Source organism: Thalassophryne amazonica, chromosome 19 (genome assembly GCF_902500255.1).
Source record: "Thalassophryne amazonica chromosome 19, fThaAma1.1, whole genome shotgun sequence".
In the NCBI taxonomy this organism is placed as follows: domain Eukaryota; kingdom Metazoa; phylum Chordata; class Actinopteri; order Batrachoidiformes; family Batrachoididae; genus Thalassophryne; species Thalassophryne amazonica.
The window spans coordinates 33354359-33378940 of NC_047121.1; the positions used below are offsets into that span (position 1 = coordinate 33354359).

General features: G+C 43.5%; 1 protein-coding gene across 3 annotated transcripts in view; it reads right to left on the reverse strand.

Moving 5' to 3' along the window:
• Window positions 1–24582, reverse strand: part of pacs2 (phosphofurin acidic cluster sorting protein 2) — a 157077-nt gene that overhangs the window by 75529 nt on the left and 56966 nt on the right. The window lies entirely within an intron of this gene.

A 24582-nucleotide genomic window follows, 5' to 3' on the forward strand; every position in this document is an offset into this window, starting at 1 on the left:
ACTGTTTAACGTTGTAGTACATATGCGAGGCTTGTGAGTGGCGCTGTAACGTCCCCAGAAAAAAAAAAAAACAGAAGAAGACTAGCGCATGCATATGCCGTGTAAATGCTAAGCCATTTAGTGCCAAAAACTATAGCTTTCCAATGTGACACACAGAGTAAAATACAGCCTTTTAAGAGAAAGACGGGCCACGCTGATCATCTGAAATAGACTTACTACGCATTTAAAGTGAAGCAGTGTGTTTGTCTATTTTTAAATAACACACAGTCCACTCTACGTGGGAAGTGGCTGTATGCCTGGCGGCTGGCTGCTGCCTCTCTCTGCCCGGTGTGAGAGGTTCAACACTCCCCTCACACCGGGCAAGTCACAGCTCCGTCCCCGGCCACATGGACAAACAGTTTCTGAAAGATCCTCTCAGCAAAAGTCCACTTTTTCTTCTGTGTTTTGCTCAGACTCACACTGAGTGTTTCTCTTTTTAGTTTTCACTTTTTTGGGCACCACACAATGCTTCACAAACACTGTAATTTAAATAAAATAATAATAATAAAAAAACTGACAGCAAGGCTTGCATGTTAAACCTCCAGCTGAAATGCATCTGCTGAATCTCAGAGAAAGAGGGAAAAAAAAAAAAATCATGCAGGGACCCAGTCCACCAACCTTTAAATAAAAAACTCAAAAATGGTTAAATTTTACAAGTTGGGTAAAAAACAAACTAACAAAAAAAAAAAAACAGAAAGCCACATCCTATCGCCATTTCAGCAAAATGTCAAGACATTGGTGCAGTGACATTGTGCCATTGCTTAGGGAGAGACCTGGACTATTGATGTTGTTTAAAAACACAAAAGTATTTTATCCGATTACTCGATTAATCGCCAGAATAATCAATAGAATACTTGATTACTAAAATAATTGATAGCTGCAGCCCCACATTTCATCCAGTGAGTCAAAATTTCACACTTTCTCGAGAATATAGGTTTCTCAGAATGCAAAAGTGACAGGCAATAGCTGGAGGACACAAATGCTGGGCTCACACAAGCAGCTCTTGTTGTTAATCAGGTTTATTGTGGGAAGCGTGGGTCGGTACACCAAAAGGCAGTCCAAAAAACTCAGCAGCAGTACCAGGATCATAAGGCTAGTCGTGGTCGGGTCAGGCAGGCAGGAGGTCGAAAACACCGTGAAGCTGGCAATACAAAACACAAGGTCAAGAGCTGGAGAGAAGGCACAGGGCGCATCAATCTGGTGAGGAACAAATACAGACAGTGAGCATAAATACCCCCAGAGCCAATCAGCAAATCCAGGACAGATGTGCAAGGAAGGAACCAGAAACAGGGCATGGCCAGAGACAGAGAGCGAGACAGCAACAGACACACCCCAACCAGAAAAGGAATACAAAGCAAAGCATACATGAACAAAAGGAAGAAAACAAAACTGACCAAAAACAACACAGACAACCCACCCAGCCGTCAATCCCTGACAAAAAGACAGAGAAACACATCCTACTTTTTCAGAGTCAGGCTGATTTCCCAATCACCCCTCGTAGGCCTATGTCCGTATAAAAAGGCATCTGGGTACCTTGGGACATTCTGTGGCACTGGGGTGTGTGTGAAGGGCAGTATTCTGCACAAACGGGTCCCAAGTGAGCTCTTGTGCAGCAGGGCAACCGTGATGTAACTGTCTTAAAAACACCTGTAACATCATTGTGCTTAGTGTGGAATGTACAGTCTGCTTCAGGCAAAAATTAAGTTGACATTCTATTGGCAAATTGAAAATTGATACATTACATATGGAGATAACTCACGAGTCCAATCATGGATCACCAAAGTGAGCCCCTGTAAAATCACCGTAAGCCCCTTTGTGCATACTGTTCAACTACAACCACACTGGATGTGACCTACACTGAAATTCTAATACCAGAATAATGACTTATATATCAAATATGTGTGTGGACCACAACAGACCATCTGGTTTAAAAAGACTGCACTGTGTGAGCAACATACCATAGAGTATACAAACTGAATAATGATCAAGCACTGAATGGAATAAAATTTAGGCTGTTAACTAGCGCGTACAGAAAAGAACTGCAGGCATTTCAGGCTGTTTTCTTACAGTAAATGCACTCAGGATCTATCACAGCTTTTCCGTGTCAGCAAGTGTCTGAACAGAAGGATTTGATGGCAACAACAGAAACTTTGATCTCCAGTAGTTTAAGTACTTTCAGGCTCCAACACAAGATGAAATCTACATCATTGGATTCAAATACAGATTTTTTGTTGTTGTTGAAATGAGAAGTTCACTGCCCACATCAAATAATCTTTCCATCACAACAAATCCATCTGCTCAACAAATTTCTCTGGGTTAGTAGATAAGTGCAGAATGAAACTGCAATCATCATTCAAGAATAAAATCAGTCTTTTTGTTGTTCTTCATTACACATCTTAAGAAAAGTGATGGCCTTTCAAAATACTGACTTATCTTCTCACCTCAGAAGAACACACCAATTTAACACCACTAATGTGATTTTTATTGCCTCTTTCTCATCTTGTCAATGAACACATTTCACACTTTTGTGTCTCCTCTTTGATGAAGCGACAAGGTCCCATCATCACTGGCTTTTGAACTTAGAATGATATTTGATAAAAGAAACATCTTGCGTCCGTCACAAAGTACAGTGGCTGATTGGAGGATTTCTATCATTATGGAAACTGGGACTGCACATACTGCAGCACACGGCACAAACACAAACACACACATGGTAGTGCTGAAACACAATCTTTTTCCAAGCTTCACAGCAAAGAAAGTGAGCAGGAGGCAGCGGAGTAGAGGTCACATGGGGCACGCTGCCCTGGCTGCCTGGCGGCCTCAGACCGAAACCTGAGATGCTGACATCACAGGGGAATGTTGTGTTCCAACTATTTAAAAACAACCCCCTACACACAAAAACATGGGCACACATAACAGGACCGTGTTTGTCACTGTTGGTTGGGATCCTACTCTAAAAATGCCTGGGTGTGACAGATACAGACTGACCAACATGCCATTCCAAACAGACACTTCCTCGATCAATGCCCGCCGATCCACCCAATTGTGCACATGCCTGCATCACTGCACAAAGTGCACATAGAAGTTTGAAACAGATACACAGCACACCTCTTTGCAAGCTTACAGAGTGGAATTAAAAAAAGAAATAAGAAAACAGAGATGAGAGTGGGAAGGTATAATGTGCGTTTACATAAGCATTGCCCTCATCAGCAATGTTCAGACCCCCTGCAGTCACATGACCTTCACTGCTGATGCTGCCATGTTGGATGATGAAGGCACCGCTCTCAGCACAAAAGTACATATAGGCCTATGTCTGTCGGAATGCAAAGCACAAGCACAAACCTGCCCCTCTCTAAATATGATGAACAACACTTAGATGCTGAGGTTATGAAACATTATGTGGCAACATAGTTACAAGTTGAGTTTCAGGATCCACACAATCTACCCTCATAAATAATCACACTGCCATTTCTTACACAAATTACACAAGCAAAATGGGTTGAATTTGTTACCACCTGCAATGATAACCAACCCACCCCACCACAAAAAAATTTTTGTATATCTAATATTTTGGTACTTTAATATTTTGGTACTCATCTAGACCCCCTGTATGTTTTGGACTATAAGTTGTTTGTGTGTGTGGGGTTTTTTTTTTTTTGTGGGGGGAGGGGGGGGGGGCTGCAAAGTACATTCCAAAATTACATGAATCAAAACATAGAGATGAAACATACACACACACACACAAAAAAAAAATACTGGGATGGTACATTGTCAGTACATTGGAAACAAGACAGACAATATTAAAGATATTTAGCCTGTGTTCTTCAGGCTCCTGTTTGACAGAATACTGTTACAAATTGAAGATTGTTATAGAATATAATGTGTTTTTTTTTTCTTGAATTCTTGGTAAATATATGCTTCAAAAATTAATTCTACTTATACTCCAGTGCAACCTACAAAACAGAGGCCCAATCAAGAACTAATCCAAAATTAATAAAATCCAATCTACAACAGCTTGACGCTAAATGTGCCTGATTCAAAATGCAGTGAACCAGAAGGGAATTAGATTAACTCAACAAGTTTAGTGAATAGCAAAAGATCAAATGATCACAAATGAAGATGTTAATTTATCGAAGCACTTGTGTCTCCTTTGAGTTCACAGGAGCGGACTCCTGTAGACTTGCTTGAGAGGTAAAAATCAGAAATAAGCTCTGTGCTCACCTTTATAAATTATTGCACTACATCGCTCCTTCTGGGTCCAAGGGAAATCTGTAGAACAAAGCACCCTAGTTTCACCCATGCCAGTTGGTGCAGCTGTATATGTAAGACTGGTGCTTATGAGCGGATACAGCTTAACGTGTAAGAGTCTGTAACGCCCCCTGAACGAGACGACAATTGCAGGTTACTTGTCCATACAAGTTTAGCACCCATTTACAGCCATGATGGCTGGGATGATTAAATTCAATACAATTTATTTGTACTGTATAGTGTCAAATCACAACAGAGTTGCCTCAAGGCTCTTCACATGGCTAAGGTCTAACCTTACCAACCCCCCTGAGCAAGCACAAGGTGACAGTGGTAAGGAAAAACTCCCTCTGGTGTTTTTCAGGAAGAAACCTCACGATGCAGATGAAGTGTCTTGTCCAAGGACATAGCCTGAAGCACACACCTACAAATGGCCGCAGGTCTATACATTTGTAGTCCAATTCTTAACCCCCACAACATGAAACAACCACATGCCAAATCACTTTGAGCCAGGAGGCTCACACTGAGAAAATATTGAAGAAAAAGATAAATTCTTCTTTAACCTGACTTATCAACCAGGATCTCGTGAACTAATAACATCAGCTGCACAGAGTCTATTTTCAGGGGAGCTCAAAAGCAGTTGCTGTTGGTAACAGCTAAGGATAGAATAAAATAACAGAAATAAGGACAGAACAGTCACTGTGAATTCTGTTTCTATAAAGAATGCAGTCGCAATGGAAAATATCTGATTTATTTTCATTCTACCATGGAATATTCTACTAAATAAACATCACACACAAATCTACTTCAAGATGAGCCGCAGACGCTTTCATAACCTGCACAACAACATGAAATAATAGATATTTAGCTAAATTAGACACCGCCAGACTGCAGTCATGACTGGATGAGCAGTTGGCCAACAAATTGGAAGAATAATTATGTTCTTTGCTTGTTTGTTAGGGAGCTAAATGCTCATCCATTCACTGAGCGAAGTCTCACTGGTAAAGTCAATCAATCAATCAATCAACTTTTTTCTTATATAGCGCCAAATCACAACAAACAGTTGCCCCAAGGCGCTCCATATTGTAAGGCAAGGCCATACAATAACTATGAAAAACCCCAACGGTCAAAACGACCCCCTATGAGCAAGCACTTGGCCACAGTGGGAAGGAAAAACTCCCTTTTAACAGGAAGAAACCTCCAGCAGAACCAGGCTCAGGGAGGGGCAGTCTTCTGCTGAGACTGGTTGGGGCTGAGGGAAAGAACCAGGAAAAAGACATGCCGAGAAGGGGGGCAGAGATCGATCACTAATGATTAAATGCAGAGTGATGCATACAGAGCAAAAAGAGAAAGAAACAGTGCATCATGGGAACCCCCCCCACAGTCTACGTCTAAAGCAACATAACCAAGGGATGGTTCAGGGTCACCCGATCCAGCCCTAACTATAAGCCTTAGCGAAAAGGAAAGTTTTAAGCCTAATCTTAAAAGTAGAGAGGGTATCTGTCTCCCTGATCTGAATTGGGAGCTGGTTCCACAGGAGAGGAGCCTGAAAGCTGAAGGCTCTGCCTCCCATTCTACTCTTACAAACCCTAGGAACTACAAGTAAGCCCGCAGTCTGAGAGCAAAGCGCTCTAATGGGGTAATATGGTACTACGAGGTCCCTAAGATAAGTTGGGACCTGATTATTCAAAACCTTATAAGTAAGAAGAAGAATTTTAAATTCTATTCTAGAATTAACAGGAAGCCAATGAAGAGAGGCCAACACGGGTGAGATATGCTCTCTCCTACTAGTCCCTGTCAGTACTCTAGCTGCAGCATTCTGAACCAACTGAAGGCTTTTTAGGGAACTTTTAGGACAACCTGATAATAATGAATTACAATAGTCCAGCCTAGAGGAAATAAATGCATGAATTAGTTTTTCAGCATCACTCTGAGACAAGACCTTTCTGATTTTAGAGATATTGCGTAAATGCAAAAAGCAGTCCTACATATTTGTTTAATATGCGCTTTGAATGACATATCCTGATCAAAAATGACTCCAAGATTTCTCACAGTATTACTAGAGATCAGGGAAATGCCATCCAGAGTAACGATCTGGTTAGACACCATGCTTCTAAGATTTGTGGGGCCAAGTACAATAACTTCAGTTTTATCTGAGTTTAAAAGCAGGAAATTAGAGGTCATCCATGTCTTTATGTCTGTAAGACAATCCTGCAGTTTAGCTAATTGGTGTGTATCCTCTGGCTTCATGGATAGATAAAGCTGGGTATCATCTGCGTAACAATGAAAATTTAAGCAATACCGTCTAATAATACTGCCTAAGGGAAGCATGTATAAAGTGAATAAAATTGGTCCTAGCACAGAACCTTGTGGAACTCCATAATTAACTTTAGTCTGTGAAGAAGATTCCCCATTTACATGAACAAACTGTAATCTATTAGACAAATATGATTCAAACCACCGCAGCGCAGTGCCTTTAATACCTATGACATGCTCTAATCTCTGTAATAAAATTTTATGGTCAACAGTATCAAAAGCAGCACTGAGGTCCAACAGAACAAGCACAGAGATAAGTCCACTGTCCGAAGCCATAAGAAGATCATTTGTAACCTTCACTAATGCTGTTTCTGTACTATGATGAATTCTAAAACCTGACTGAAACTCTTCAAATAGACCATTCCTCTGCAGGTGATCAGTTAGCTGTTTTACAACTACCCTCTCAAGAATCTTTGAGAGAAAAGGAAGGTTGGAGATTGGCCTATAATTAGCTAAGATAGCTGGGTCAAGTGATGGCTTTTAAAGTAATGGTTTAATTACTGCCACCTTAAAGGCCTGTGGTACATAACCAACTAACAAAGATAGATTGATCATATTTAAGATTGAAGCATTAAATAATGGTAGGACTTCCTTGAGCAGCCTGGCAGGAATGGGGTCTAATAAACATGTTGATGGTTTGGATGAAGTAACTAATGAAAATAACTCAGACAGAACAATCAGAGAGAAAGAGTCTAACCAAATACCGGCATCACTGAAAGCAGCCAAAGATAACGATACATCTTTGGGATGGTTATGAGTAATTTTTTCTCTAATAGTCAAAATTTTGTTAGCAAAGAAAGTCATGAAGTCATTACTAGTTAAAGTTAATGGAATACTCAGCTCAATAGAGCTCTGACTCTTTGTCAGCCTGGCTACAGTGCTGAAAAGAAACCTGGGGTTGTTCTTATTTTCTTCAATTAGTGATGAGTAGAAAGATGTCCTAGCTTTACGGAGGGCTTTTTTATAGAGCAACAAACTCTTTTTCCAGGCTAAGTGAAGATCTTCTAAATTAGTGAGACGCCATTTCCTCTCCAACTTACGGGTTATCTGCTTTAAGCTACGAGTTTGTGAGTTATACCACGGAGTCAGACACTTCTGATTTAAAGCTCTCTTTTTCAGAGGAGCTACAGCATCCAAAGTGGTCTTCAATGAGGATGTAAAACTATTGACGAGATACTCTAACTCCCTTACAGAGTTTAGGTAGCTACTCTGCTCTGTGTTGGTATATGACATTAGAGAACATAAAGAAGGAATCATATCCTTAAACCTAGTTACAGCGCTTTCTGAAAGACTTCTAGTGTAATGAAACTTATTCCCCACTGCAGGGTAGTCCATCAGGGTAAATGTAAATGTTATTAAAAAATGATCAGACAGAAGGGAGTTTTCAGGGAATACTGTTAAGTCTTCTATTTCCATACCATAAGTCAGAACAAGATCTAAAATATGATTAAAGTGGTGGGTGGACTCATTTACTTTTTGAGCAAAGCCGATAGAGTCTAATAATAGATTAAATGCAGTGTTGAGGCTGTCATTCTCAGCATCTGTGTGGATGTTAAAATCGCCCACTATAATTATCTTATCTGAGCTAAGCACTAAGTCAGACAAAAGGTCTGAAAATTCACAGAGAAACTCACAGTAACAACCAGGTGGACAATAGATAATAACAAATAAAACTGGTTTTTGGGACTTCCTATTTGGATGGACAAGACTAAGAGACAAGCTTTCAAATGAATTAAAGCTCTGTCTAGGTTTTTGATTAATTAATAAGCTGGAATGGAAGATTGCTGCTAATCCTCCGCCCCGGCCCGTGCTACGAGCATTCTGACAGTTAGTGTGACTCGGGGGTGTTGACTCATTTAAACTAACATATTCATCCTGCTGTAACCAGGTTTCTGTTAGGCAGAATAAATCAATACGTTGATCAATTATTATATCATTTACCAACAGGGACTTAGAAGAGAGAGACCTAATGTTTAATAGACCACATTTAACTGTTTTAGTCTGTGGTGCAATTGAAGGTGCTATATTATTTTTTCTTTTTGAATTTTTATGCTTAAATAGATTTTTGCTGGTTATTGGTGGTCTGGGAGCAGGCACCGTCTCTACGGGGATGGGGTAATGAGGGGATGGCAGGGGGAGAGAAGCTGCAGAGAGGCGTATAAGACCACAGCTCTGCCTCCTGGTCCCAACGCTGGACAGTCACAGTTTGGAGGATCCAAAAAAATTGGCCAGATTTCTAGAAATGAGAGCTGCTCCCTCTAAAGTGGGATGGATGCCGTCTCTCCTAACAAGACCAGGTTTTCCCCAGAAGCTTTGCCAATTATCAATGAAGCCCACCTCATTTTTTGGACACCACTCAGACAGCCAGCAATTCAAGGAGAACATGCGGCTAAACATGTCACTCCCGGTCTGATTGGGGAGGGGCCCAAAGAAAACAACAGAGTCCGACATTGTTTTTGCAAAGTTACACACCGATTTAATGTTAATTTTAGTGACCTCCGATTGGCGTAACCAAGTGTCATTACTGCCGACGTGAATTACAATCTTACCAAATTTACGCTTAGCTTTAGCCAGCAATTTCAAATGTCCTTCGATGTCACCTGCTCTGGCCCCCGGAAGACAATTGACAATGGTTGCTGGTGTCGCTAACTTCACATTTCTCAAAACAGAGTCGCCAATAACCAGAGTTTGATCCTCGGCGAGTGTATCGTCGAGTGGGGAAAAACGGTTAGAGATGTGAACGGGTTGACGGTGTACACGGGGCTTCTGTTTAGGGCTACGCTTCCTCCTCACAGTCACCCAGTCAGCCTGCTTTCCCGACTGCACGGGATCTGCCAGGGGGGAACTAACGGCGGCTAAGCTACCTTGGTCCGCACCGACTACAGGGGCCTGGCTAGCTGTAGAATTTTCCACGGTGCGGAGCCGAGCCTCCAATTCGCCCAGCCTGGCCTCCAAAGCTACGAATAAGCTGCACTTATTACAAGTACCGTTACTGCTAAAGGAGGCCGAGGAATAACTAAACATTTCACACCCAGAGCAGAAAAGTACGGGAGAGACAGGAGAAGCCGCCATGCTAAACCGGCTAAGAGCTAGTAGCTGCGCTAAGCTAGCGGATTCCTAAAAACACACAAAGTGAATAATGTGCAAATAATCCAGAGGTGATTCAGCAGAAGGAGTGCCCCAATCAAGGCACCAAACAGGCCATGAAGCAGCACAGGCAACGCACGACAACAGCGAACGCACGACAACGGTGCTAAAATAAAATAAAAATAAAAAAAATAAAAATGAAAGCGTTAGCAAGCTAGTTAGCTTGCCAACGCTAATGAAAGTTAGCTGATAAAAGTGCTCCGTCGCGATGTTTCGACCGTTAGAGGTCTTCCTTAGGCGTTGGAGCACAGTAAAAAAGTTAAAAAAAGTAAAAAGGTAAAAAAGTCTTGAAAAAGACTGTTAGTTCAAGTCCAAAGCAGCAGGTAGCAGTCTCTGTGTAAACAGTCCCAACAGAGAGCCAAAATTCTGATGCAAAAAGTGAAGAAAATATCTTGTCATCCTGCCATCCTGAGCATGAATTGCTTTCATGTCAATTTCATGAAAGCATGGCATGAAATTGGCATATCCTACCATTATTATTTTCTATCCAAAATGTTCAGATAATCCCCCTCCACCACCAACAGGTGAGAGCTTGTACTTATATTTGAAATAAAGGCACCTCATGGATTTGGATCAGGATGTTAAAGCGAAGACAAACTGTATGTCCACAGATTTTTGCCTTTTCCAAGATGCTCCCATAGCTGTCTAGCCACTGCCAGCAACTATGGAACTTTTTCCTATTTACAATGCATTGTGATAGAACAGTGCCCCATGTCTAAAAATCAAGACATCTGTACTAAATACTTTTTTCTTCAATTTTCCACTTTTCTCTGTGGTTAATCTCCCAGTTCTGAGCGCTACACAAACACTGGTTACAGTTGATGATACTGAACCAACTGCAGGCTTACGTGAAATATGCACGTAGCTACATTAATGTAGTTGGCTGTGCAATCATGCAACAGAGGCTCAGAGGTACTGTAGGTTGTCAGATATACGGTATAATGCATGCTGATATGTTTCCCCACACTCCTCACTGCAACTGTCTCACTTTCACAGCGGTGTAGAGAAAAGTGCATGTGAATGAGCTCCTTCCAGAGCTCCCTCATACAACCCAAATTCCAATGAAGTTGGGACGTTGTGTAAAATGTAAATAAAAACAGAATGCAATTATTTGTAAATTCTCTTCAACCTATATTCAATTGAATACACCACAAAGACAAGATATTTAATGTTCAAACTGATAAACTTTATTGTTTTTGTGCAAATATTTGCTCATTTTGAAATGGATGCCTGCAACACGTTTCAAAAAAGCTGGGACAGTGGTATACCACTGTGTTACATCACCTTTCCTTCTAACAACACTCAATAAGCATTTGGGAAATGAGGACACTGATTGTTGAAGCTTTGCAGGTGGTATTCTTTCCCATTCTTGCTTGATGTATGACTTCAGTTGTTTAACAGTCCAGGGTCTCCGTTGTCATATGTTGTGCTTCATAATGCGCCACACATTTTCAATGGGCAACAGGTCTGGACTACAGGCAGGCCAGTCTAGTACCCGCACTCTTTTACTACGAAGCCACGCTGTTGTAACACGTGCAGAATGTGGCTTGGCATTGTCTTGCTGAAATAAGCAGGGACGTCCCTGAAAAAGACGTTGCTTGGATGGCAGCATGTGTTGCTCCAAAACCTGGATATACCTTTCAGCTTTGATGGTGCCATCACAGATGTGTAAGACACCGTTGCCATGGGCACTAACACACCCCCATACCATCACAGATGCTGGCTTTTGAACTTTGCACTGGTAACAATCTGGCTGTTCTTCTAATATAATCTTCTGATTATATTATGGACTGTAGATAATGGAATCCCTAACAAAGTGGTGATCCTTGCCCCATTTTTGCTTGTGAACGGCTGAGACTTCTGGGGATGCTCCTTTTATACCCAATCATGACACTCACAATTACTGTCCTCAGTTCCCAAACGCTTATTAAGTGTTGTTAGAAGGAAAGGTACATTCATCGCAATGTAACATAGTGGTAAACATACCACTGTCCCAGCTTTTTTAAAACGTGTTGCAGGCATCCATTTCAAAATGAGCAAATATTTGCACAAAAACAAAAAAAAGTCTATCAGTTTGAACATTAAATATCTGGTCTTTGTGGTGTATCCAGTTGAATATAGTTTGAAGAGGATTTGCAAATCATTGCATTCTGTTTTTATTTACATTTCACATAATGTCCAAACTTCACTGGAATTGGGGTTGTATTAAACAGCAGCCTACAGAAAAATAAAAAACATGTGCCAAGTTGATTTCTAAACTGGAACATAAAAAAGTCAATGATCTTTTTTTCTGTGAATTTCAGAAAACAATGGCATGAAGACAGCAAATATACATTCACAGAAATTAATCATATTAAATGTAGGTGAAAACATGAAATGTAGGTTTCAATACAACAAAAATGTGTCCCACAGACCCAAACACAATACAAGTTGGGGAAAATAAGTATTTGACCCCCTCTCAGTTTTGCAGATTTTCCCACCTACAAAGAATGGAGAGGTCTGTAATTTTTATTGTAGGTACACTTCAACTGTAAGAGACAGAATCTAAAAAAAAAAAATCCAGTAAATCACATTGTATGATTTTTAAATAATTAATTTGCATTTTATTGCATAAGTATTTGACCCCCTAGAAAAACAGAGCTTAACAACTGGTACAGAAACATTTGTCTGCCATTACAGAGGTCAGACGTTTCCTGTAGTTCTTGACCGTGTTTTCACACACTGCAGCAGGGATTTTGGTCCACTCCTCCATACAGATCTTCTCCAAATCTTTCAGGTTTGGAGTTTCGGCTCCCTCCAAAGAGTTTCTATTGATTTCAAGTCTGGAGACTGGCCAGGCCACTCCAGGACATTGAAATGCTTCTTACGGAGCCCCTCCTTAGTTGCCCTGGCTGTGTGTTTGGGGTCATTGTCATGCTGGAAGACCCAGCCATGACCCATCGTCAGTGCTCTTACTGAGGGAAGGAGGTTGTTTCCCAAAATCTCGCAATACATGACCCCATCCATCCTCCCTTCAATACGGTGCAGTCGTCCTGTCCCCTTTGCAGAAGAGCACCCCCAGAGTATGATGTTTCCACCCCTATGCTTCACGGCTGGGATGGTTTTCTTGGGGTTGTTCTCATCCTCGAAACATGGCAAGTAGAGTTGATTCCAAAAAGCTCTATTCTGGTCTCATCTGACCACATGACCTTCTCCCATGCCTCCTCTGGATCATGGGCTAGGACCAAAAGTTATTGGATCGGTTCCCACTGATCAACAGCGTTAGAGCTTACTGCCAACAGCTAGCCAATCAAAGCGCGGCATACAAAGGTGAGGAACTAGCTGACAAACGCTGGTTGAAAAAATGGCAACAAACATGTCAACAACAGTAGAAAACTGTCTGCCAGCGAGGTTTGCTGAGTTCACAGAGGAGGAACTGGTGAAAATATTGAACTCCAAGGATGCCAAAAACACCAAGAAGGTAGACAAGCACGCTACTGACGTTTTAGAAGCATTCATCGCATCAGAATCAATCATATGCTGTTCACAACAAAATAAATTGATCTAATTTACTTGACTCTGTTGTTTGCTTAATATGGTGGGGGGGGGGGGGGGTGGAGAACATAACAATTGATGGATGGCAAAGTTATATTATATATATTATATGAAGTTATACTGGACCTGGCTACGCCTTGTCCAATATAACTTTTCTTCATTTAATATTTCTCTATGTTAGACTCCTTACCATCCATTATTTGTATAATATATATATATATATATATATATATATATATATATATATATATATATATACCGTAATTTCCAGACGATAAGCCACTACTTTTTTCACATGCTTTGAACACTGTGGCTTTTGCAATGATGCGGCTAATTTATGGATTTTTACAGGCTTTTTCATAAGTCAAAATACGTCAATTGATTTCCTGAAAGCTGTGCTCCTCATGTGGTGTAAAGTCCTGATATCTCCCACTGACGGTTTTTGGCCCCAATTTCCATTCCGATTTCAAAATTAAGGAAATCAACCCCTAGGCAAAATTTGTATTAGACAGAAAAGAACATGACTTTCAAGCAAAGTGACCAAGATAACTGAAACTTTGGAGAATGATAGTATATAGACTGAAGTTTAAGTTTGTAGGATTTATTACAATTTTATGTTTTTTGGGGTGAGGAGGGGGTTGGGATCACCCGTATGACGTCAATGATAACACACAGGCAATCTCAAGTACTTCTAGGAAGACCATGGAGAAGTGTAATAGTACCATTTAGTTTGGAGAACTTTTTTAAATAGAAAGAGTGGCATGATAAGTGAAACTCCCTGTAATATGTTGCAGGAAATACTACTATTTAATAATCTAACACTATTTTTTTCCCATAAAAAAAAAACACTGCACCAGCTATTTATTCCACATCACTGAAGAAATATTTTTCTTGTTTTACAAAGAGACGAGGCCAAGTGCTGAATTTGTAAATACATAAAACTTGTTGATGTGTGTGACCATTAAACCCGCTTTCTAGTTTCCTCCCTTCCTGTGAGTTATTATTATCCTGTTGAAGCAAGACATGGGCAAGATTCCAAGAAGCCTTCAGATGGAGGTCAGAGCTCAGGAGGGGTTAGTGTGGGGCTCAGATCGGCTCTCAAACCACCTCCCCTTCTCATGGACCACCGACTCTACATCTCTTTGCTCAAGCCAACAAACATGAGGGCACATGTTTGAGAAAGGGTGATTTAATGTGTCACCAACAGTGAGACAGTGGGGGAGAAGGGTAAAAGAGAGAAACTGAAAGAGTGAAGCAAAAAAATGATGAAGGTATGCAACCAAGAGGAGGAAAGTGAAAGTTATAGCAGTGCGAGAGTGAGAAAGCAGACAAAAGACAGAAAGTGAGAGAGAGATATCTGTGTGTCGACAGTGAAAAACAGATTTGACAGCCAGATTGTCTCCATCACAGTTTTGGTTTCATGTGCTGACTTCTGCCAGCCGTGCAACTCTAAATTACTGCTATTTCCAGTGAAGTCACATGAATAACAAAAATGCAAAGATGCATTTTTGGCCGGAAAGCTAACATTTACTCAGTGGCAAGCTACATTATTCACATAATAGCGTTTATGCTAATGTGTTGCATAACAGCTTCTTACTCATAGTGATATTATTAATGTGGTAGGATAAATAGCTAGTGACGGGTAATATGACCGAAAATTAATATTGCAGTATATTTCACTTTTTGGACAGGGACAGAATTATGTCACAGTATTACTGGTTTTGCACAATATTACCCCTTTACTAATTATCATATTTGAGTAAGAGTTTAACCTGGGTTATTTTCATTTTCTAATCTGCTCCTTCAGAGTGAAAATCTGGATGAAAAACCGAATGAATAAAATATTTCTACACAGTTTTATATGTCCAAAAGGTCTGTGGCTGTGTTTAATTAACAATCATTCATTCATTCATCTTCTACCGCTTAGTCCAATTAAGGGTCGCGGGGGGCTGGAGCCTATCCCAGCAGTCACAAGTTTAAATGAGCCTGCAGTGCAAAATGTCCACTAGTTCACACAACACAATCACATTTTAACCATTTCCATGATTGGTCACATTTACATGACCATAATAATCAGATAACTGTTAGTAATAAGATAACTGTAATAATCGGATGTGACACATTTACATGCATTTCAGTGACCAGGTAATTGGACAAACCTTGGTGAGGAAGTTTGCGGAATTGACGTCCTCGTGCCCGAAATATGATGTCATGGTTTTGGGAAACTCCACTTAACTCTAATATATTTGGCTATAAACCACATAGATCACCAAGAGATTTGCTCTTTAGAAAGCTGAAACAACACACAGCCATTCAAGGATGCTTAGGGGTCCTTTGAAATTGTTTTTTTGAACACACAATGGACTCGCTGAACTTTATGATCTGATGAAGGATGTTACGAGGCCCGACGGGACAGCAGGTCATCCCGCTGAACTTCTGGAAATGCGTGGCTTTTACACATGCGCAGATGTAAAACAACGAAATAAATCTGATTAATGGTTTACATGTACCAAAGAAATCGCTGTATTGGGGAGAAATTCAGACGTATTAATCTGAGTTCTCATAATCAGATAATGGTCGTTATCGGATAAAGCATACCGGATTTTGCCGTTTACATGAGCACTTAATAATCAGATAATGGCCAATAATCAGACGCCAACCATATTTTAATGTGCATGTAAATGGGGCCAGTGTTACAGTGGGGTAAAAAGTATTTAGTCAGCCCCTGATTGTGCAAATTGTCCTACTTACAAATTTTCATCATAGGTACACTTCAACTATGAGAGACAAAATGAGAAAAAAAATCCAGGAAATCACATTGTAGGATTTTAAAGAATTTATTTGTAAATTATGGTGGAAAATAAGTATTTGGTCAATAACAAAATTTTAACTCAATACATTGTAACATCATCTTTGTTGGCAATGACAGAGGTCAAACATTTCCTGTAAGTCTTTATCAGGTTTGCACACACTGTAGCTGGTATTTTGGTCCATTCCTCCATGTAGATCTCCTCTAGAGCAGTGATGTTTGGGGGCTGTCACTGGGCAACACGGACTTTCAACTCCCTCAACAAATTTTCTATCGGGTTGAGGTCTGGAGACTGGCTAGGCCACTCCAGGACCATGAAATGCTTTTTACGGAGCCACTCCTTCGTTGCTCAAGTGGTGTGTTTGGGATCATTGTCATGCTGGAAGACCCAGCCACATTGCATCTTCAATGCTCTCACTGATGGAAGGAGGTTTTGGCTTAAAATCTCACGATACATGGCCACGTTCATTCTTCCCTTAACATGGATCAGTCACCCTGTCCCCTTTGCAGAAAAACACCCCCATGCTTCACAGTAGTTATGGTGTTCTTGGGATGTAACTCCGCATTCGTCTTCCTCCAAACATGACTAGACATGATATTCTCCCAATCCTCTTCTGGATCATCCATATGCTCTCTGGCAAACTTCAGACGGGCCTGGACATGTACTAGCTTAAGCAGAGGGACACGCCTGGCACTGCAGGATTTGAGTCCCTCTCTGCGTAGTGTGTAGCCTTTGTTACTTTGGTCCCAGCTCTCTGTAGGTCAGGTACCTCCATGTTGTTCTGGGATTTTTGTTCACAATTTTCATGATCATTTTGACCCCACGGGATGAGATTTTGCATGGAGCCCCAGATCGAGGGAGATTATCAATGACCTTGTATGCCTTCCATTTTTTACCAACCTGCTTGACTACTGTAGATTCACTCTTCCCAGCCTGGTGCAGGTCTACAATTTTCTTCTTTGTGGCCTTTGACAGCTCTTTGGTCTTGGCCGTGGTTGAGTTTGGAGTCTGACTGTTTGAGGCTGTGGACAGGTGTCTTTTATACAGATAATGAGTTTCAACAGGTGCCATTAATACAGGTAACAGGTGGCAGACTGAAGAGCTTCTTAAAGAAGACGTTACAGGTCTGTGAGAGCCAGAAATCTTGCTTGTTTGTGGGTGACCAAATACTTATTTTCCACCATAATTTACAAATAAATTATTTAAAAACCCTACAATGTGATTTCCTGGATTTTTTTTCCCTCATTTTGTCTCTCACAGTTGAAGTGGTCCTATGATGAAAATTACAGACCTCTCTCATCTTTCTAAGGTAGGAGAATTTGCACAATCAGGGACTGACTAAATACTTTTTTACCCCACTGTATGTCTTCTTGTGAATATTACTTTCCAGTAAGGTATATCTATAAGAAATATATTTAATAGGAGTTTTGTCTCACAAGAAGAGGAAAAAAATAGTGCCACAGGCACTGCAGTTCACGTGGATGATACAAGACATCACAGTTTCAGCTAGAAAAGGGGGCATGGCCAAACTCCAAAGAACACATCAAGGTCAAAAATTTAAAAAATTAAAAAAGTTTTGGAGCTATCTACTAGTGGTACTACTTGTACCACATTTCAGCTCAATACCTTAAAAACTGCTGACCAATGGATCTAGGTAGCATTGTCAATATGGTCACCATGGCAGTCAAGTCTGACATTGGCTTGGAATGCCTCATATCCTTATACAATGGAACATTAATGCCAAGTTTCAGCTTCACTGGCTCAGCAGTTTCAGAGAAGATGTTTACATATGCCACCGCCGATACCACCAGACAGGCGATCCATGACATAAGCCCACTGGACCTTTGGTCCAGGTGAGCTAAAAATTCACAAAACTATTAGATGTCATTTTTGGGCATGCTGACTGCTACCCATGTAGTAAATTTTAGTTTAAATGCTGCATAAACAGCTGACAAATGGCCGGATATGCCATTTTCAAGCTGGCCACCATGGAATACCTGCTTATTCCAGTTAAGGGTCGTGGGGGAGCTGGAGCGTATCCTAGTGGTCACTGGCTGAGAGTCAGTATACGTCATTTGATTAAGTGTGTAAATGTGAGTACATAAAGCGTGATTCCTGGTGTTATGACTGCAGGCACCCTGAATGCACACTGCTCACCCACTGACTACAGTGATTTTATGTCTTTAAGGACCAGATAAAGCAGAATTCTACGTCAACAAAACTATGATAACAGCTCCACAAATTATTCTTGTCAAGTCTGATTTCTCTCAACATTCCAAGTCCTTTTTTTTTTTTGGTGTGGAGGAGAGACACCAATAAACTAACAAATAAGGTGATAAAAAAAAAATACCCGTATCTGAAGAAAAGCTTGTGAATTATTTTAAGGGAGGAAATAAAAGATAGTACATAAATCTATAACCTAAGTTTAAACTGTTTCATTCAAGGCTTCCTTTTTTGGTGCTTAACCACCCCCCACTAGCCAAGGGCATTTATCTGGAAGTTTATGGCCTGGAAAGTTCACACTGACGCTGATTTATAACTGTTGTACTTTATTTGTGTGCTGTGCACTGTGCGGTTGTTACACTTAGCTTACGCTTGTACTGTGATTTATATGGAAACAGCACATTAGCCACCTGTTTTATGCCACCTTCCCTCATCCCTCTCACGCCCCCCAGAATGTTTACTTGCCTTTATGTCAAAGTCTTTCTCTTTCCAAAGAAGTCTGAAAAGGGAAATGCCTGTAAATTTCTGCTGTTTTCATGTAGGAGCATCGTTGTTGTTTTTGCAACTATAGTCCCTGTTTGGGATTTCTTAATTTTTCTCTTAAAGTTTTACAACTGTCTCTTCATTATTAAGACCTGTTGATTTTGTTTGTCTCTCGTTCATCCTTTGTGTCATAACCAGTGTTGGGAAGGTTACTTTTAAATAAATAATAGGTTACAGATTACTAGTTACTCTGTAATAACGGATGCTATTTTAATCACTTCATCTGAGTAATATAACTTATTACTTTTCATTACTTTTCTAACAAATGTTGTAAAATCGGACAATAAATATAAATTTAAACCTGGCAGTGCAGATCTCACTGTCTACACTGCCACAATTACTGTCAAACGTTTATTAAAAGTTGTTAAAACATGACGGATTAAGAATGCGTGGTTACCAGCAGAGAATGTGTGGTCCTCCTCTGCATCTTCCAGTGTGTCCTTTTCTCTTCCCTGAGCAGCGACATTCCAAACAATCCCACTGTTATAAAACTGACCGGTTTGTGTGGGATAAAAGTCACCAGATTTGTTCCTCGTGGTAAGATTGGATTTTTAGTTGCTCGGAAAGGTCATAAAGTCGCTAAATCTCGTGAAAAAGTCACTAAATTGGCAACAATGAGCCCAAGGATCTTAGCAGCAGGATGTGGCAGTGCAAATTCAAAGTACTTATGGTAGGACACAATGTTCAGAAATATGCCATTTCTGCACAACAAAGATGTAAAGCAGCACAGGCCTAATAAATATTTTACAGATTAGATTTATTATTATATCCAAATGTAATAAATGCATCCTTTGTACTCGCTAATATTTTAACTATCCATCCATCCATTTTCTTCCGCTTTATCCGGAGTCGGGTTGCGGGGGCAGCAGCTCAAGCAAAGCCGTCCAGACCTCCCGATCCACACACACCTCCCCCAGCTCCTCCAGGGGAACCCCAAGGCGTTCCCAAGCCAGCTGAGAGATGTAATCCCTCCAGCGTGTCCTGGGTCTTCCCCGGGGCCTCCTCCCAATGGGACGTGCCCGGAACACCTCTCCAGCGAGGCGTCCAGGGGGCATCCGGAAAAAATGCCCGAGCCACCTCAACTGACTCCTTTCGACGTGGAGGAGCAGCGGCTCGACTCCGAGCTCCTCCCGAGTGACCGAGCTCCTCACCCTATCTCTAAGGGAGCGCCCAGCCACCCTGCGGAGGAAACTCATCTCGGCCACTTGTACTCGCGATCTCGTTCTTTCGGTCATGAGCCAAATCTCATGACCATAGGTGAGGATCGGAATGTAGATCGATCGGTAAATCGAGAGTCTTGCCCTCCTACTCAGCTCTCTCTTCACCACGACGGTCCGATACAGCGACCACATCACTGCAGATGCTGCACCGATCCATCTATCGATCTCACGCTCCATCCATCCCTCACTCGTGAACAAGACCCAGAGATACTGTGATTTAATTACATACTGCATTTCTTCTCAGTAACTGTAACAGATTACATTTATTTTGTAATTTAACTAACGTCACTCCGTTACATGTAGCCAGTTACCCCCCAACACTAGTCATAACTACTGCACCAGCACCTGAAAATGGGCTGGTTTCACTGGAGTACTGATACAGGATCTTAGTGATGCTTTAATAATCCCTGGAGAGAAAGTCATCCTCTCCAGCTGACACATCAGATCTAATGTGTCTGCAAGTGCAACCAGGTATCAACTCTTGTTCTTCTGCAGACAGTGCTGCAAAGACACATGGTCGATAATGAGTGTACTGTTGGGGAAAGTGTAGTGACACGGACCCACAACAGGGGGCGCAAATGAATAGATGAGCCAAAAGGTAACAATTTAATGTTATGAATGTGCACAACGATGATACAGACAATCACAGAATCTGACAGCAGTCAATACACCAAGGTGATGTGTGGGCAGGCTCGAGGATAGAAGACGTCTGTCCTGAGAAGAGCCGGAACCACACGATTTCCACCGCCACAGAACCCGGAGAATACTGGAGCCGCCAAGTCCCGAATTTCCAGGTGATCACCGTCCCCGACTGTCGGATCTGGTACTGCTGGCAAGGAGCACAAACAGTGAGATGTGGGTGTGTGCACACCCAGTAACAAAAACAGTCAGAAGGTGGAAAGTCACCTCCACCTCTAATCACACACACGTGCAGCTCCTGTCTAACCACTTATCTGGTTGGGGTGTGAAGTGAAGCTGTCGCTGATCACACCAAACGCCAATCCCACAGATAAGGAAACACTTACAGGAAAACGGCTGCAAAGAAGTTCAGACTATTAGCCAGTGTTTTCAGTTTAGCAGAGAATTAACCTTCTCAGGTAGATGATATCTCGGCAGCGAGGTGGAGATGACATCCGGCTTTTATGGAGTGATGAAATGAAGATGGGTGACAGCTGTCATGAGTTGATGTGTGACAGCTGTCACTCTCGGTTGTGTCCGTGGCGGCAGCGCCCTCTCGTGCCTGAAGCCCGCACTTCAGGCAGGGCGCCCTCTGGTGGTGGGCCAGCAGTACCTCCTCTTCTGGCAGCCCACACAACAGGACCCCCCCCTCAACGGGCGCCTCCTTCCGACGGACGTCCAGGAACCTGCGAACCGTCCATGCAGGCTCCCCATCAATGATCCAGGCAGGAGGCGCCTCCGGTCCGGGAGCACAGAGGGGTGAGGTGTGGTGTGGCTTGATCCGGGAAACATGAAAAACCGGGTGGACCCGCAGTGAAGCTCCAGCTCCCAGCTTCACTGCGGGTCACTGCGGCCGGACTGAGGACTTTGAGGATCTTGAATAAACCGATATACCTGTCCTTGAGTTTGGGTGAGTCCACATGGAGGGGGATGTCCTTCGTTGAAAGCCACACCTCCTGCCCGGGCTGGTAAGCAAGGGCCGGGGAACGCCGGGGGTCTGCATGGGCCTTAGCCCTCGTCCGGGCTTTCAACAAGGCAGAACGAGCGGTGCGCCACACCCGATGGCATCTTCGCAGGTGGGCCTGGACCGAGGGCACACCGACCTCTCCCTCCACCACGGGGAACAATGGGGGCTGGTACCCCAGACACACCTCAAATGGGGAGAGGCCGGTGGCAGAGGACACCTGGCTGTTATGGGCGTACTCGATCCAGGCCAGATGGTGACTCCAGGCCGATGGGTGCGCGGATGTAACACAGCGGAGGGCCTGTTCAAGTTCTTGGTTGGCCCGCTCTGCCTGTCCATTCGTCTGAGGGTGACACCCGGACGAGAGCCTCACGTTGGCCCCCAGTTCTCTGCAGAAACTCCTCCAAACCTGTGAGGAGAACTGAGGACCACGGTCCGAGACAATGTCAGTTGGCATCCCATGCAGACGTACGACGTGGTGGACCAGGAGGTCTGCTGTCTCCTGGGCTGTAGGGAGCTTCGGGAGGGCCACGAAGTGGGCCGCCTTGGAGAAACGGTCCACTATCGTGAAGATGGTCGTCATGCCCTGGGACGGCGGGAGGCCCGTGACAAAGTCCAGGCCAATGTGAGACCAGGGGCGACGAGGCGGTTGCAGAAGCCCTTGTGTCTTGGAGTGGTCTGCCTTGCCCCTGGCACAGGTGGTGCAGGCCTGGACATACTCCCGGACGTCGGCCTCCATGGACGCCCACCAGAAGCGCTGCTGGACAACTGCCACGGTCCTACGCACCCCTGGATGACAGGAGAGCTTGGACCCGTGACAGAAGTCCAAGACTGCAGCTCTGGCCTCTGGTGGGACGTATAAACGGTTCTTTGGTCCAGTTCCGGGGTCCGGGCTCCGTGCCAGGGCCTCCCGGACAGTCTTCTCCACGTCCCAGGTGAGGGTGGCCATGATAGTGGACTCCGGAATGATGGGCTCCGGTGGATCCGACAGCTCAGTCTTGACCTCATCTTCATGCACCCGGGACAAGGCATCCAATCTCTGGTTCCTGGTCCCGGGGCGGTAGGTGATTCGGAAGTCAAAACGCCCGAAGAACAGTGACCAGCGGGCTTGCCTGGGGTTCAGCCGCTTGGCGGCCCTGATATACTCCAGGTTCCGATGGTCAGTGAAAACCGTGAACGGCACAGACGCTCCCTCCAACAGGTGTCTCCAGTCCTCAAGAGCCTCTTTCACCGCAAGGAGTTCTCGATTGCCGACGTCATAGTTCCATTCAGCTGGGGTCAACCTGCGAGAAAAGTAGGCACACGGGTGAAGAACCGTATCAGTCTCTCCGCTCTAGGATAGCACGGCTCCTATCCCTGAGTCAGAGGCGTCCACTTCAACCACGAACTGGCGGCTAGGGTCGGGCTGCACCAGAACTGGTGCAGATGAGAACCGGCGTTTCAACTCCTTGAACGCGGCTTTGCACCGATCCGACCAGGTGAAGGGGACTTTTGGAGAGGTCAGGGCTGTCAGGGGGCTAACTACCTGACTGTAGCCCTTAATGAACCTCCTGTAGAAATTTGCAAAGCCGAGGAACTGTTGCAGCTTCCTACGGCTTGTTGGTTGGGGCCAATCTCTCACCGCCGCAACCTTGGCCGGATCAGGGGCGATGGAGTTGGAGAAGATGATGAACCCCAGGAAGGACAAAGAGGTGCGGTGAAACTCACACTTCTCACCCTTCACAAACAGCCGGTTCTCCAACAACCGCTGCAGGACCTGACGTACATGCTGGACATGAGTCTCAGGGTCCGGGGAAAAGATGAGTATGTCATCCAGATATACGAAGACGAATCGGTGCAGGAAGTCCCGCAAGACGTCATTAACCAAAGCTTGGAACGTCGCGGGGGCGTTAGTGAGGCCGAACGGCATGACCAGGTACTCAAAATGACCTAATGGGGTGTTGAATGCGGTCTTCCATTCGTCTCCCTTCCGGATCCGAACCAGGTGGTACGCATTCCTGAGGTCCAGTTTGGTGAAAATTTGGGCTCCATGCAGGGGCTGAACACTGAATCCAACAGGGGTAAAGGGTATCGATTACGAACCGTTATGTTGTTCAGCCCCCTGTCATCAATGCATGGACGGAGTCCGCCATCTTTCTTGCCCACAAAAAAGAAACCTGCACCCATCGGGGAGGTGGAATTCCGGATCAACCCGGCAGCTAATGAGTCCCGGATGTAGGTCTCCATTGAGTCGCGCTCGGGACGTGAGAGATTGTACAGCCTGCTGGACGGGAACTCAACGCCCGGGACCAAATCAATGGCACAATCGTACGGATGGTGCGGGGGAAGGGTGAGCGCCAGATCCTTGCTGAAGACATCAGCAAGATCGTGGTACTCAACCGGCACCGCCGTCAGATTGGGAGGGACTTTAACCTCCTCATTAGCGTTTACACCGGGAGGAACCGAGGATCCTAAACAATTCCGGTGGCAGGTTTCGCTCCACTGAACCACAACCCCAGACGGCCAATCAATCCGGGGATTGTGTTTAATCATCCATGGGAAGCCCAAAATCACGCGGGAGGTAGAAGGAGTTACAAAAAACTCAATCTCCTCCCGGTGATTCCCAGACACTACCAGGGTTACAGGTAGTGTCTTGTGTGTGATAAAAGGGAGAACAGTGCCATCTAGTGCTCGCACCTTCACTGGCGAAGAAAGCGCCACCAGAGGGAGCCCTACCTCCCTTGCCCATCTGCTATCCAGCAGATTCCCTTCTGACCCCGTGTCCACCAGTGCTGGGGCTTGAAGGGTTAAATCCCCGCTCAGGATTGTAACTGGGAGTCGTGTTGAAAGACGTGTATGACCCACGTGAATGTTTTGACCCCCC